The following is a 13314-nucleotide window of genomic DNA, read 5'->3' on the forward strand; positions in this document are numbered from 1 at the left end:
ATTGTTATTATTATTATTATTATTATTATTATTATTATTATTGTTGTCTTTACTACTTTTATTAGTCACACTTTATTTTGAGGGTCCGTTTCTTGAATTTAAGTTACATGCAGCTACATGCCAAATAATTCTCATTAGAATATTATTAGACTGTTAGGTTGGTGTTAGGGTTGAGCTTAGGGTTAGTGTAAGTTGACATGTACTTGCAAAATTTCTTATAGTCAGTTAAATATCTGTTGAATGTCTGTATCAACAGATAATAAACATACAGTCTACTAATACTCAAATGGACCATCAAAATAAAGTGTTAACTTATTATTATTGTTGTTTCTGTTGTTGTTGTTAGTAGTTGTAGTAGTAATATTTGTTTTGTTTTATTATAATTTAAATATTTATTAATAATTATTAACAAATAGTAATAATAATTACTATTGTTATTATCATTAATATTATTTCTTTTAAATGTGTTATTATTATTATTATTATTATTATTATTATTATTATTATTATTATTATTATTATGTGTATACCATTTGGATTTTGTGCATTTTTTAATGTTTTAGAAAAAAAGTCTTTTGCTAACCAAGACTCTGTTTACTTGATTAAGCAGAAATAAAATGTAAATGTATAATGTAATTAAAAATGTATTATATACCTGTTATGAAAAATGAAATGAAATGCATTTTCAGCAATTCTTAGAATTCTAAAAGATGACATCCTTTAGAAATCATACTAATGTCATTTACTTGATGTTTTTTTTTTTTTTTTTTAACATCAGCCTTTTTAACTGCAGTACATTTTGTACTGGATTATTTTGATCAAGCATTATTATTTTTTTCATGTAAACAGCTTTTATATGAAATTGAAATATTTTGTAACTCTGAAAATGTCTTTGCTGAAGTTTTTTTTTATTAATTTAATGCAGCCTTGCTGAATAAAGCGATTAAATAAAGGTTTGGAGGACAAAAATCAAACCTTTGAGGCCGTGATGTGAAATAAAATAGAAATATTTAAGATCCTACACTATATGTCACAAACCAGATGTAAATAAATTGACCTGTGTGAGCTCAGAAAGTCACGATCTTCCAATGAAGCACACCATTCCCTTTGAAAAATTTGGAAAACATCTTGTAAACACAAACTGTGAAGTCTAGCTTCAGTGTGGGGTTCTTGAGTGCTGCTTTCACTGGAGCGAAAGTAAGGTATAAATACAAATGAATAAGCAGTCAGAGCAGTATCTATAGCAAACTCTAAATATTTTGTAACAGTACCCAATACAATGCATTGGAAGTCATTTTTAATTGCAGTTCTGTTCATTCTGTCACATCTGACAGGTGTTGCAAGGAGTGAAATAAATGTAAGGATCCAATTGCAGTCTTTCGGGTTTATTGATAACTTGAATTAAAGCATAAACAAAAGACGACAGGGAGAATACTCAAACAACCAAGTAACATAAATGACAGACAACAGATGGCTTAACAAAGGGTCATATACAGTATTTAGTGCAAAAAATATAATGAGGTGGTGGTGACTAAGTGCAGTAATTGACAAGTAAAAACCCAAATGAAAAAAAATTATGGAACCGAACAAAACACAAACCAAACTGTGACTGTAAACCTTCATAGAATTGTTTATTTAAAAAATAAACCAAATGCTAAACAAATGTACTGATTTCTAATAATAATCAGAAGTGTCTATGTATTTAGCAAACTTAAAAAGTGACTGTTTGTCAAATATACACTCACCGGCCAGTTTATTAGGTACACCTTACCAGTATCGGGTTGGACCACTTTTGCCTACAGAACTGCCTTAATCCTTTGTGGCATAGATTTAACAAGGTATTAGAAATATTCCTCAGATATTTTGGTCCATATTGACATGATAGCCTATTGACATTGCTGCAGATTTGTCAGATGCAAATCCGTGATGTGAATCTCCCATTCCACCTCATTCCAAAGGTGCTCAATTGGATTGAGATCTGGTGATTGTGGTGAGTGAGTGTGTCTGCGATAATTCGCACTTTGACATATCGTGTGATTTTGCTGGAAATAGCCATTAGAAGATGGGTACGCTGTGGTCATAAAGGGATGGACATGATCAGCAACAATACTCAGGTAGGCTGTGGTGTTGACACGATGCTCAATTGGTATTAATATCTCCCACACCATTACATCACCACCAGCAGCCTGAATCATTTATTCAAGGCAGGATGGATCCATGCTTTCATGTTGTTGACACAAAATTCTGACCCTAGCATCTGAATGTCACGGCAGAAATTGAAACTCATCAGACCTGTGTGAATTTTAGCCTCAGTTTCCCTTTCTCAGCTGGTCTTCTGCTGCTGTAGCCCATCCGCCTCAAGGTTCGACGTGTTGTGTGTTCAGAGATGCTCTACTGCATATCTCAGTTGTAACAAGTGGTTATTCGAAATGCTGTTGCCTTTCTATCAGCTGGAACTAGTCTGGCCATTCTCCTCTGACCTCTGGCATCAACGAGGCGTTTGTGCCTACAGAACTGCATGAAAATTCCAGTAGATCAGCAGTTTCTGAAATACTTAGACCAGCTTGTCTGACACCAACAACACATTCAGTTTGAACTGCATCAGATTGTTTTGACCATGTCTACATGCCTAAATGCATTGAGTTGCTGCCATGTGATTGGCTGATTAGAAATTTGCATTTACAAGCAGTTGGACAGGTATACCTATAATAATAATAAAAATTATAAGAATAATATGTTCCTTAAAGCTACGTTTTTTTGCCTAATATAATGTATAAAATGCTTATAATATTCCCTTTGTTATAGTTAATTTGGTCACACTTTGAAATAATAACTATAACAATAACTAACGCAAAGATGAATAAATATTGTAATGTAATAAACTAAAACAACCTTGTAGACCCAATCGAGTTATTTTCAAATAACCTGCAAACAAATTTGCAAAATCTTTTTTTTTTTTTTAAGTGCACTATTATCTGTTTTTTACATTATGTACATATTTAGTACAGTACCATTTTTAACCATAAATGAACCTTCCCAGAAATATTTATTTATTTATTGTTATTTTTTTATTTTTTTATAACAGACAACATGTTCCCTTATAGTTAGTTTTAGGTTTGACTTTTCCATTCTAAAAAAAAAAAAGAAAACATTACAATAAAATTCCATAAAATTTTTTTTTTGTGGATTTAAACATACTTTCCTAACTATATAATGTTTTGCAGAATTGAAAACTGAAACAAGTGTAATAAAACGTTACATGAGATGTAAAATTAAGTCAAAATGTTTAATAAAAACCAGATAATGTAAATCAAGATATTATGAAAACCAAAATATTAATAAATATTAATAAATACAATTTAAAAAATCTAGTTGCATAAATAAAAATATATTTAAAAAAATAATTATAGTTGTACTAGACTACCTTTCCTGGCTAATCAAAAGTAAATCATACGTACAATATTTATGGAACCAAAAACTACCTGCTGGGAACCTAAAAAGAAAATAAAAAGTTAGCAGTTCATTGTGTATTTTGCAGATCTTATGGCCAGTCATCTCAGGTTTGCTCCAGGTGTGACAGAGAGTTTCAGGAGTACATAAAGCTGGCATTTGTCACTCTCAGCTTGGAGTCTTTCCCCTGATTCAGTCTACCTGTGATGAAAGCACTCCATTACACTCGGCGGCTGGAAGAAGCCATGTTAACCTTTAACAGCGTTGACAGCTCAGCTTTATCAATACAGCACCTCTTCTGTTTTCACGCCATCCTCATTTTTACCTTCATGTAGTGTTTGCTGTTTGCTTTCACATATTCCAGTTTAATGAGCACGTGTGTGACAGTGTAACTTGTATTTCTCACAAGTGTAGCATTACCATTTAATTTTGACTTTGCAGAGACTTTTGGTGTGTTTCATTAGGAAAACAACGCTTAAAATCATGAACAATTAAGTATTTTAAAAATATAAAAATGTTTATTGTTTCATGTGAGGGTTGGGTTTATGGGTAGGGTTGGGCTAGTGGGATAGAATAAGCAGTTTGTTCTGTATAAAAGTCAATATGTCTATGGAAAGTCTTTGTAAAGATGTAGAAAAACCTGGGCATTTATCTGTCTGTGTGTGTGTGTGTGCACTGCTATGATCTAGAAATTAAATACTGAGTTAGTTTATGAAGACATGTCTTGTGTCTTCATGATTCAAAACACTTTAAAAAAATCACACTTAACGGGGTCTTTTCACATTTAAATTGGCCACAGCTTTTGAGGGTTAAGGTTAGGACTGGGGTGGGGCCATATAATTAAGGTTTTACCATACAAAATACATCACGCCTATGTATTCGTCAGTCTTCGTAAACCACCAATAATGGTGTTTGTGCGATATTACAATATTGAGGTAGCTTGTGAGGATATGCCTTGTGTCTTCATGATTCAAAACACTTGTCCATAGGTTTCCTTTGAGGGTTAAGGTTAGGGCTGGGGTTGGACCATATAATTAATTGATTGTTTTTTTGGGTAAAAAATACATAACACCTATGTGTTTGTCAGTCTTCGTAAACCACCAATATCAGTGTGTGGGAGTGTGTGTGCACTGGTGTGACTTAGATATGAAAATATTGAGGTAGTTTGTTAGGACATGCTTTGTATCTTCCTGATTCAAAACACTTGGTCACAGATTTCCTTTGACAGTTAAGGTTAGGGCTGGGCTTGGGCCATATAATAAGCAGTTTTTACTGTATAAAATACATTACGCCTTTGTAATCGTCAGTCTTCATAAACCACCAATGTCAATGTGTTTGTGCTCACACTGGTATGACCTAGATATCACAATATTGAGGTAGTTTGCTAGGACATGCCATGTGTATTTATGATTCAAAACACTTGGCCACAGGTTTCCTTTGAGGGTTAAGGTTAGGGCTGGGGTTTGGCCATTAATAATCAGTTTTTACTGTATAAAATACATTACGCCTTTGTAATCATTAGTCTTTGTAAATCACCAATGTCAACGTGTGTGTGTGTATGTATACTTGTTTATATTGTTCATGGGGACAATTCATTGTATAATGACATGGGTATGACTTAACCCCCAGTATCCATGTGTTTGTGCACGCACTGGTACTGTATGACCTAGATATTACAATATATTGAGTCATTTTGTGAGGACATGCCTTGTGTCTTTGAGATTCAAAACACTTGACCACACCTTTTCTTTGAGGGTTAAGGTTAGGGCTGGGGTTGGGCCACTAATAAGCATTTTTTTACCGTATAAAATACTTTACACCTATGTATTCGTCAGTCTCCGTACACCACCAATATTAATCTGTCTGTGTGTGTGTGTGTGTGTGTGTGTGTGTGTGTGTGTGTGTGTGTGTGTGTGTGTGTGTGTGTACACTTATTTATGTTGTTTATGAGGACACCACATTGTATCATGGCATGGGTATGACTTAGGTGTGCTCTCTTAAGCTAGTTTAGTGCATATATAGAATCAGAAACTACTAATACAAGTGTGTGTGTGTGTGTGTGTGTGTGTGTGTGTGTTTTGTAACATATCAGGACACAAGTCTGTAGAAAATACACTGCACAGTATTAAAATGATGGAAACCAATGTAATGTCCCTCACAAAACCAGTGTGTGCGTGTGTGCATGTGCGGTTAACAATAGAGAATTGCATTCTTGTTATTCCATATGTTTTTTTCTGAATGTCTCTCAATGCACTCATTCAGGTGCATCTTTAAAAAAAAAAAAAAAAAAAAAACGTTTAAAAAAGCAGCATGTATTGAAAAAATGTTTATTTCTGTCTTTTTTGTGGATGTTCTAACTGTATTTTCTTTCTCTTTTTTTCTATGCCTCCTCCACTCCTGATGCAACATTGCAGGTAAGTCTTTTCTTCTGTATTCTAACATGGAAAACAGGCTTTTTTGTTTGGCTGCATCACAATAATGGTCTTTCATTCAGAAAAACTCTATATACTGTAGCTGAAGCTTCACATGAAGGGAGTTTTGCTGCTATCGCTCTTGTGCAGGCAAAACTTACATTCAATGGCACCATTAAAGCATGTTGTTTTCCTGCGCTGGATTTAATAACATAAAATGCATTTAATGGAACAGGCTTGATTAAGAAACTTTTGAAGGGGTCAAAAGTCGTGCGCCTGCCATATGTCATAGGGTTTGTCATTATTTCTGAAATGTTCTAGAAAAAAAAAACACTTGAATTTATGAGGGCATTGCAAGGTTAAAGTTTGAAGGTGTGAAATGAAATGAAAATGGATGGTCATTTTAGAGAAAGGGCCAAAGACCAGCGGGAATTAGAGATTAGCAGTGCTGGCTTTGTAATGGACATCATTTTATCCTCGGTGTGATCTTGAAGGTCATCAAAACCTCACATTTATTAGTTTTATGTATTAAAAAATGACTTTTCTTCAGTCAGACATGGAGTTGAGTTTAAATGTTGTCTGTGAGCTCTGGTTTTATGTGTCTTTGAAGGTTTTTATATTATTACCTTGTCTGTGCATGTGTGTGTTGTGTGTGTGTCTGCAGTTTCTATGTTATAGTCATGAGTCTCAATTGTTTGCAAGTGTTCGTAGGTTTGTAAATAAGTTTAAACAGACTGTTCTTGCAGACTTCAGTCCATCTGACCTTCAGTTGACTAAATCCCATGCAGTTTTTTTTTTTTCTGGTTTCTTCAGAGGGTTAGGGTCAGGGCTGGAGTAGGGCCATATAATAAGCATTTTTACCATATAAAATAGATTACACCTACCTTATGTTATGTGTCAGTCTTCGTTAGCCACCAATATCAATGTGTGTTTGTCTATGTGTGTGTATAGTCATAAGATTTTGGTCCTAATTTTATGCTAGAGTTCTTAGGTTTGTAAATAAAAGTTCGGTCAGTGTATTCTTGCAGACTTCTATCCGACCTTCATTTGACTGAATCCCATGTAGTTTTTCTTACTCTTAAAATTAGACTTATTGTTTGTTGGAGCTTACATCTACAAAATAACATTGTGTAAGAGCCACGGTTAGATTTATTATAATGTATTTATAGAGCTCAACTACATCAGTTCACATAGGTCAATATGTTTAGTTGTGTGCATTTGCTTTTGATTTAAACAAAACTTGAGTCAATTATTTGCCCGACTAATTTACAAATTCAGATTCTATATTGTTATTTATTTTTTTATTTTATTTTTCATTTTATTTAATTTTTTATTTATTTATTTATGTTTTATTTAATTTTACTTAGTTTTTATTTATTTTATTTTATTTTGTTTAGTTTTTATTTCTTTATTTCATTTTATTTTTTATTTAATTTTAATTTCTTTATTTAGTTTTTTAGTTTTTGTTAGTTTTATTATTTTATTTAGTTTTATTTAGTTTTTGTTTTGTGTTTGTTTGTTTGTTTGTTTGTTTGTTTGTTTGTTTGTTTGTTTTTTATTTTAGTTTGTTTACTTTTTATTTCTTTATTTTTATTTCTCTATCTTTTATTTTTTATTTAGTTTTTTTATTTCATTTTATTTTATTGTTGAATAATTATTTTATTTTATTTTGATTTCTTTATTTTATTTGTTTTATTTTATTTTATTTTATTTTCATTCATTCGTTTATTAATTTTCTTGTCGGCTTAGTCCTTTTAGTAATCCATGGTTGCCACAGCGGAATGAACCGCTAATGTATCAAGCAAGTTTTTATGCACCGGATGCCCTTCCAGCCGCAACCCATCCCTGGAAACATCCATAAATAAATTCACACACACTCATACACTACGGACAATTTAGCCTACCTAATTCACCTGTACCGCATGTCTTTGGACTGTGGGGGAAACCGGAGCACCCGAGAAACCCACGAGAATGCAGAAAGAACATGCAAACTCCACACAGAAACGCCAACTGCACTCTCAGAAAAAAAGGTACAAAATTGTACCTTTTAGGGTACAAATGGCCCGTCACTGGGGTGGTACCCTTAAGGGTACAAATTTGTACCTCTATTTAAAGGTACAAAATTGTACCTTCTACATTTGTACCCTTTAAGGGACAATTTTGTACCCTAGACACTGAAGGTACAAAAATTTACCTTTTTATATTATATAGTATTTTCAGGGTACTGACCCAGGCATTTTGATCCTTTGGTGACTGCATGCAACAATAAATAAATAAAATATTTTGGTTCACAGATGTCCATTTTTATTTATTAATGTAGAAATATTTCATTACAACTCAAAACTGAATGTGTTAAGAAATAAAATTACACAGCAAGTATAAAGCAGACATGTAAAACAGTAAAAAGAACAATTTAGTTAACAAATAAAAACTAAATAATCTACACTTAATACAAAGACCACAAGAATACTGTATAAGATTTATAAACACATTACACAGGCTACATCAAGTACTGCACTTTATAAAGTCCAAAGTATTTGTCTTTAGTCAGAATACTCGGTCATAATAAATAATTTGTCATCAACATTTTCTCTGAATTTCAGAATGAAGGCAAAGTTTCTCTATAAATTGCTTCAACAGTGCAGAAAACCGAATACATCAGTAGCCTCTTCCTCAACATCAGTAGATTACTCCTCATCATCCTCAAGTGGAGTTGTAATTTGTTGTAACACAATATGTGTTTTTGTTTTTGATAAACATGACATGTAAAGCACTCATATCTGGAAAATGTTCTTTGATAGTCATTAGGACCACAAGTTATTTAAAAATTTGCTTTATGCATGAATGATAGCAGTGTGCTGGATTAACTTGATGATTGTGATTATCCCAAGAGCATCTAGAGAAACAAAAAAACAAGGTTGATCACTTTGGTAGATCAAGGCTTGTCACCGTCCACAGTTCATTCAAAACATTCCACTGCAGAAACATCAAGGTGTTCTTCTATTAAGATGGATATGTCAAAAATGTATATTCGTCCACATCATCAGCTCGGCCAATCACAATCCCATCAACTCTGAAGACTGCCGTGACTCGTCTTGTTAACACAGTTGTCCAGTCGGTGGCCTCCTTCTGTACTTGAACTGTTGGATGTGGTGAAGATGGTTCACTGTAAATGACAAAGCAATAATTACATTAATATCAGTCACTCTATCACTGATGAAGAGAAAATCAACATGCATAGAAAGAAAAATAATTAATATTCACTGATTAAAAAAAATATATATCACAGATTAAGACTAATATAAATTTCATTCATTCATTCAATAGTCCCTTTATTAATCTGGGGTTGCCACAGTGGAATGAACCACCAACTTATCCAGCATATGTTTTATGCAGCAGATGCCCTTCTAGCTGCAACCCAGTATTACGAAACATCCAGACACACTTATTCACACACACATTTATACACTACAGACAAATAAGCTTACCAAATTCAGCTATAGCGCATGTCTTTATACTTGTGGGGAAACCGGAGCACTTGGAGGAAACTTTCACGAACACTGGAAGAATATGCAAACTCCCCACACAAATGCCAACTGACCCAGCCGAGGCTCGAACCAGCGACCTTCTTGCTGTAAGGTGACAGCCCTACCCACTGCGTCATCCTAATATAAAGAATATCAAGCATTATAAAATGCATTTATCACAGCATATACTAAACAGAAAACAACATACGCACCGGAGCACAAAGAAATGTTGAAGTGTCTCGCTTAACAAGGCTGGCAACATGAGAAGTGCTGCTGTAAAATCAATTCCTGGAACATAAGATGTGGCATACAAACAAATATGAATGAATCCATACAAAGCTAGAATTTAATAATATTAATAAAGTGGAGAAAGTTTAGAAAGAGTACCTTAGAGTCAGGTCCATAGCATTCTTCAGTTGATCTCTCATCTTTCGATGAAAACTAAGAAAATAATTTTAAACATGTGGGTATACATTTATTTTTGTTTGTAAGTAAAAACCTACAAATTTAAAATAGTATGTAAGCCATTAAAACCATGGTATAGATAATGAGACATACTTACATCTTGTAACTGAGCCATGCTTTCTTATGACATGCCTTCATTGGTCTGATGCTGTTAGGCTGCATTCTGTTGTTCAATCTTGTCCTGAAAGACAATTGGAAACTTCAAAAACTTCTGGAAAGCAATAAGATAAAGCAATAACTATTTACTTATTTTGAGATAATAATAAAATAGGTAAAATAGCTCAAGGTATCAGTTTCAGAACAGATGAGACAAATTATTACATTAAAGAACAAAGTATGACTTAAAACGTCGATTTATACAACGTGGTATGTTAATAATTCTACATTAACATAAGTATAACGTTAAACGATAGTAAAGCACCAACAATTCTGGACATGAGAGTTTGTGGACACTCCTCAACATTAATGTAACTTAGACACTGAAACGAAGATTTGTATGCCACGTTTGTAACTAGCCACGTTTACATAATCAGTCGCTTTGTAGGTGACAAAATTGTGATTTTTCTTCACAAAATGGCGGTGTTAACTTATATAACCGTCTAAAATTACATTTCAGCGGTCAACCGTGGCTAGAAAAATGGCCTCAAAATATAAAACATTATCGATAATTACAAATTTCCAGTATTAATAACAAAAGGTTTTATATCAAGGTATTTGAAGACTTTAGTCGCGCGAGCTCCGGGCCACACCGCACATTACTCACGGCCCGAATCCGGTGCACGGATACGGCAGCGTCGGCTCGCTTCTGCCACCGCAACTGGCCCGAGTGTATTTTGCTATTTGGGTTGCGATTATATTCCGCCGTGGCAACACTTATTAATAAAGCAGTAACGTAACGTAAGATATAAGGCGCGAATACGTAACGTAGGCGATAAAGGGAACTTTTACACCGAGAAAACTAACAGCATATAGTACTCACCGTCTATAACGTTATGTCCCTCGGTGACTTCGATATCACATTGTATTAACTTCTTTAATAAGCAGCAGACATCTTAGCAAACTCCATCCTGCAGGCCAGCCCGGAGCACTTAAAGCGGGGGAAAGCCGAGACCCGAGAGTCAGACAAAATCAACAGAACACGGCTTCACATGTAAAAATGAGACAGAAAATATATCTTTAATACATTCTTACCTGAAAAGTGTGGACTCCAAAATAGACTTTTCTTTGAAGAGCGTGCGAAGTTCTGTGTAAACAGCCAGCATACTCAACGGACCGCCACAGTAACAAAAACTACTATAACGTTTCAACAAGCCAAATTCTACAAATGCCAAATTGGTCCTTTACGGTACAATTTTGTATCCAAATGTGTTATAAAAGGTACAAAAATGAACCTTTCAAACCTAAATCTGGACATTTGTACCTTTATAGCCCATTTGGGTACAAAATTGTACCCTAAGGACCAATATGGCACCTTTAAAGGTACAATTATATATTTTGTTCCCTCTAGGAACAAAATTGTACCCTTATTGTACCTTTTTTTCTGAGAGTGTGAGCCGAGGCTCGAACCAGCGACCTTCTTGCTGTGAGGCGACAGCACTACCTACTGCACCACTGCTTCGCCTTTATTTTATTTTATTTTATTTTATTTTATTTTATTTTAGTTTAGTTTAGTTTAGTTTATTTTAGTTATTACAGATTACATTACACTCACTAATACAAGTCATGTTCACCAGAACAAGTAAACATAGCAATAGCTGGCTGCTCCAATGATTTTCCATATCTCAATAATGTTATCTATGAAATATACAAGAAACATTATCATTATATATCACTTTTTTATATATTAAAACTTTGCATATAACACATTTCACCAAAAAAAAAAAAAAAAAAGTCTGAGACCCTGAAAATGTCTTTAAATAATACTGATATTCGTAGAGTGAAAGAAAAACTTTATGAATTTCAACAGGTTATAATTATTTACCAACTACTAATAAAAATTACTAATAAAATAAATAAATATAAACAGACAGATAAAAAGAAAAAAAGATTTCCACAAGTGTGGCTTAATGAGTTTCTGTTTTTACTGTCTTGTCTATTGGAAATCATAAACCTGTTGGCCACAGGTTTATAGAAGTGTGTGATGATGTGATTTACTGTATTTATAGCCACACAAGTTATAGTGGATCACAAACAAACTGTCACAGCTCTTCATCACTGTTTATTAAATCTCCCAGAGCCTGCAGCATTAGTTTTAGTTTCAGATTAAATCTCTAATGGTCCAGTAAGGGCAACACCAGCTTAAACTGGACATGGGTTAAAAGTTTAAAGGGACAATCTGTCAGATGGATTTTTTTCTTAATGATGTTGCTTCATTGCAGCCATTGTTTTATTAATCATTCAGTTTGCTTTGTTGTCTAGATAAACAAAATACCTGAGCATCTTACTGTTACTGTATGCAGCATGCTTTTGGTAATTCATAACGTATAGCAGCCGTCTCATGATTAATGCATGTATTTCATGTTCTTGAAAAGAGGTAAGATAAAATATTTATGTTAGGATGGCTGGAATTTTGTTTATTATATTTATAAATATAAATAAAAATGAATAATTTTAGAAAATTTTATATTAATAGATGTATGTTTTTAAATTTGTATTTATATTATACTTTAGATAATATTTCAGATGTACAGTTAAAGTCAGAATTATTAGCCCCCTTTTGATTTTTTTTTCTTTTTAAATATTTCCCAAATTATATTTGACAGAGCAATGAAATTTTCACAGTATGTCTGATAATATTTTTTTTCTTCTAGAAAAAGTCTTATTCGTTTTATTTCGGCTAAAATAAAACCAGTTTTGAATTTTTTTTAAATTAGTTTTGGGACAACATTATTAGCCCCTCAAGCTTTTTTTTTTTTTTTCGATAGTCTACAGAACAAACCATCGTTATAGAATATCTCGCCTAATTACCCTAACCTGCCTAGTTCACCTTACTAACCTAGTTAAGCCTTTAAATGTCACTTCAAGCTGTATAGAAGTGTCTTGAAAAATATCAAGTAAAATATTATTTACTGTCATCATGGCAAAGATAAAATAAATCAGTTATTAGAAATAGGTTTTTAAAACTATTATGCTTAAAAAACGTGCTGAAACAATCTGCCCTTCATTAAACAGAAATTGGGGAAAAAAATAAACAGGGGCGCTTATAATTCTGACTTTAACTGTATGGTTTTATGTTGTTTATTTATTTATTTATTTATTTATTTATTTATTTATTTATTTATTTATTTATTTATTTATTTTCTGTAATAATTTAAGATAACACCTTTTTTAAAGAGACCAATAGATTTACTGAACTTTTTTAGGTATAGGTTTTATTTATTTTTATTTATTTTATTTATTTTTATATTATTTATTTAATTCATTAATTCAATTTATTTATTTCAGAATAAGAAAACATGTAT

General features: G+C 32.8%; 1 protein-coding gene and 2 long non-coding RNA genes across 10 annotated transcripts in view; 1 reads left to right on the forward strand and 2 right to left on the reverse strand.

Annotated features, from left to right (window-relative positions):
- Window positions 1-13314, forward strand: part of tmem132e (transmembrane protein 132E) — a 1112950-nt gene that overhangs the window by 814148 nt on the left and 285488 nt on the right. The window lies entirely within an intron of this gene.
- On the reverse strand, window positions 8147-9831 carry LOC137495648 (uncharacterized). The gene is made up of 4 exons (XR_011015616.2): window positions 9776-9831; window positions 9601-9676; window positions 9350-9526; window positions 8147-9027 (listed from the first exon to the last, which is right to left on the reverse strand). It is a non-coding gene; the product is annotated as an uncharacterized lncRNA (long non-coding RNA).
- On the reverse strand, window positions 9949-11119 carry LOC141385643 (uncharacterized). The gene is made up of 3 exons (XR_012406440.1): window positions 11045-11119; window positions 10833-10940; window positions 9949-10034 (listed from the first exon to the last, which is right to left on the reverse strand). It is a non-coding gene; the product is annotated as an uncharacterized lncRNA (long non-coding RNA).

This window comes from Danio rerio, chromosome 5 (genome assembly GCF_049306965.1).
Source record: "Danio rerio strain Tuebingen ecotype United States chromosome 5, GRCz12tu, whole genome shotgun sequence".
Lineage (NCBI taxonomy): Eukaryota > Metazoa > Chordata > Actinopteri > Cypriniformes > Danionidae > Danio > Danio rerio.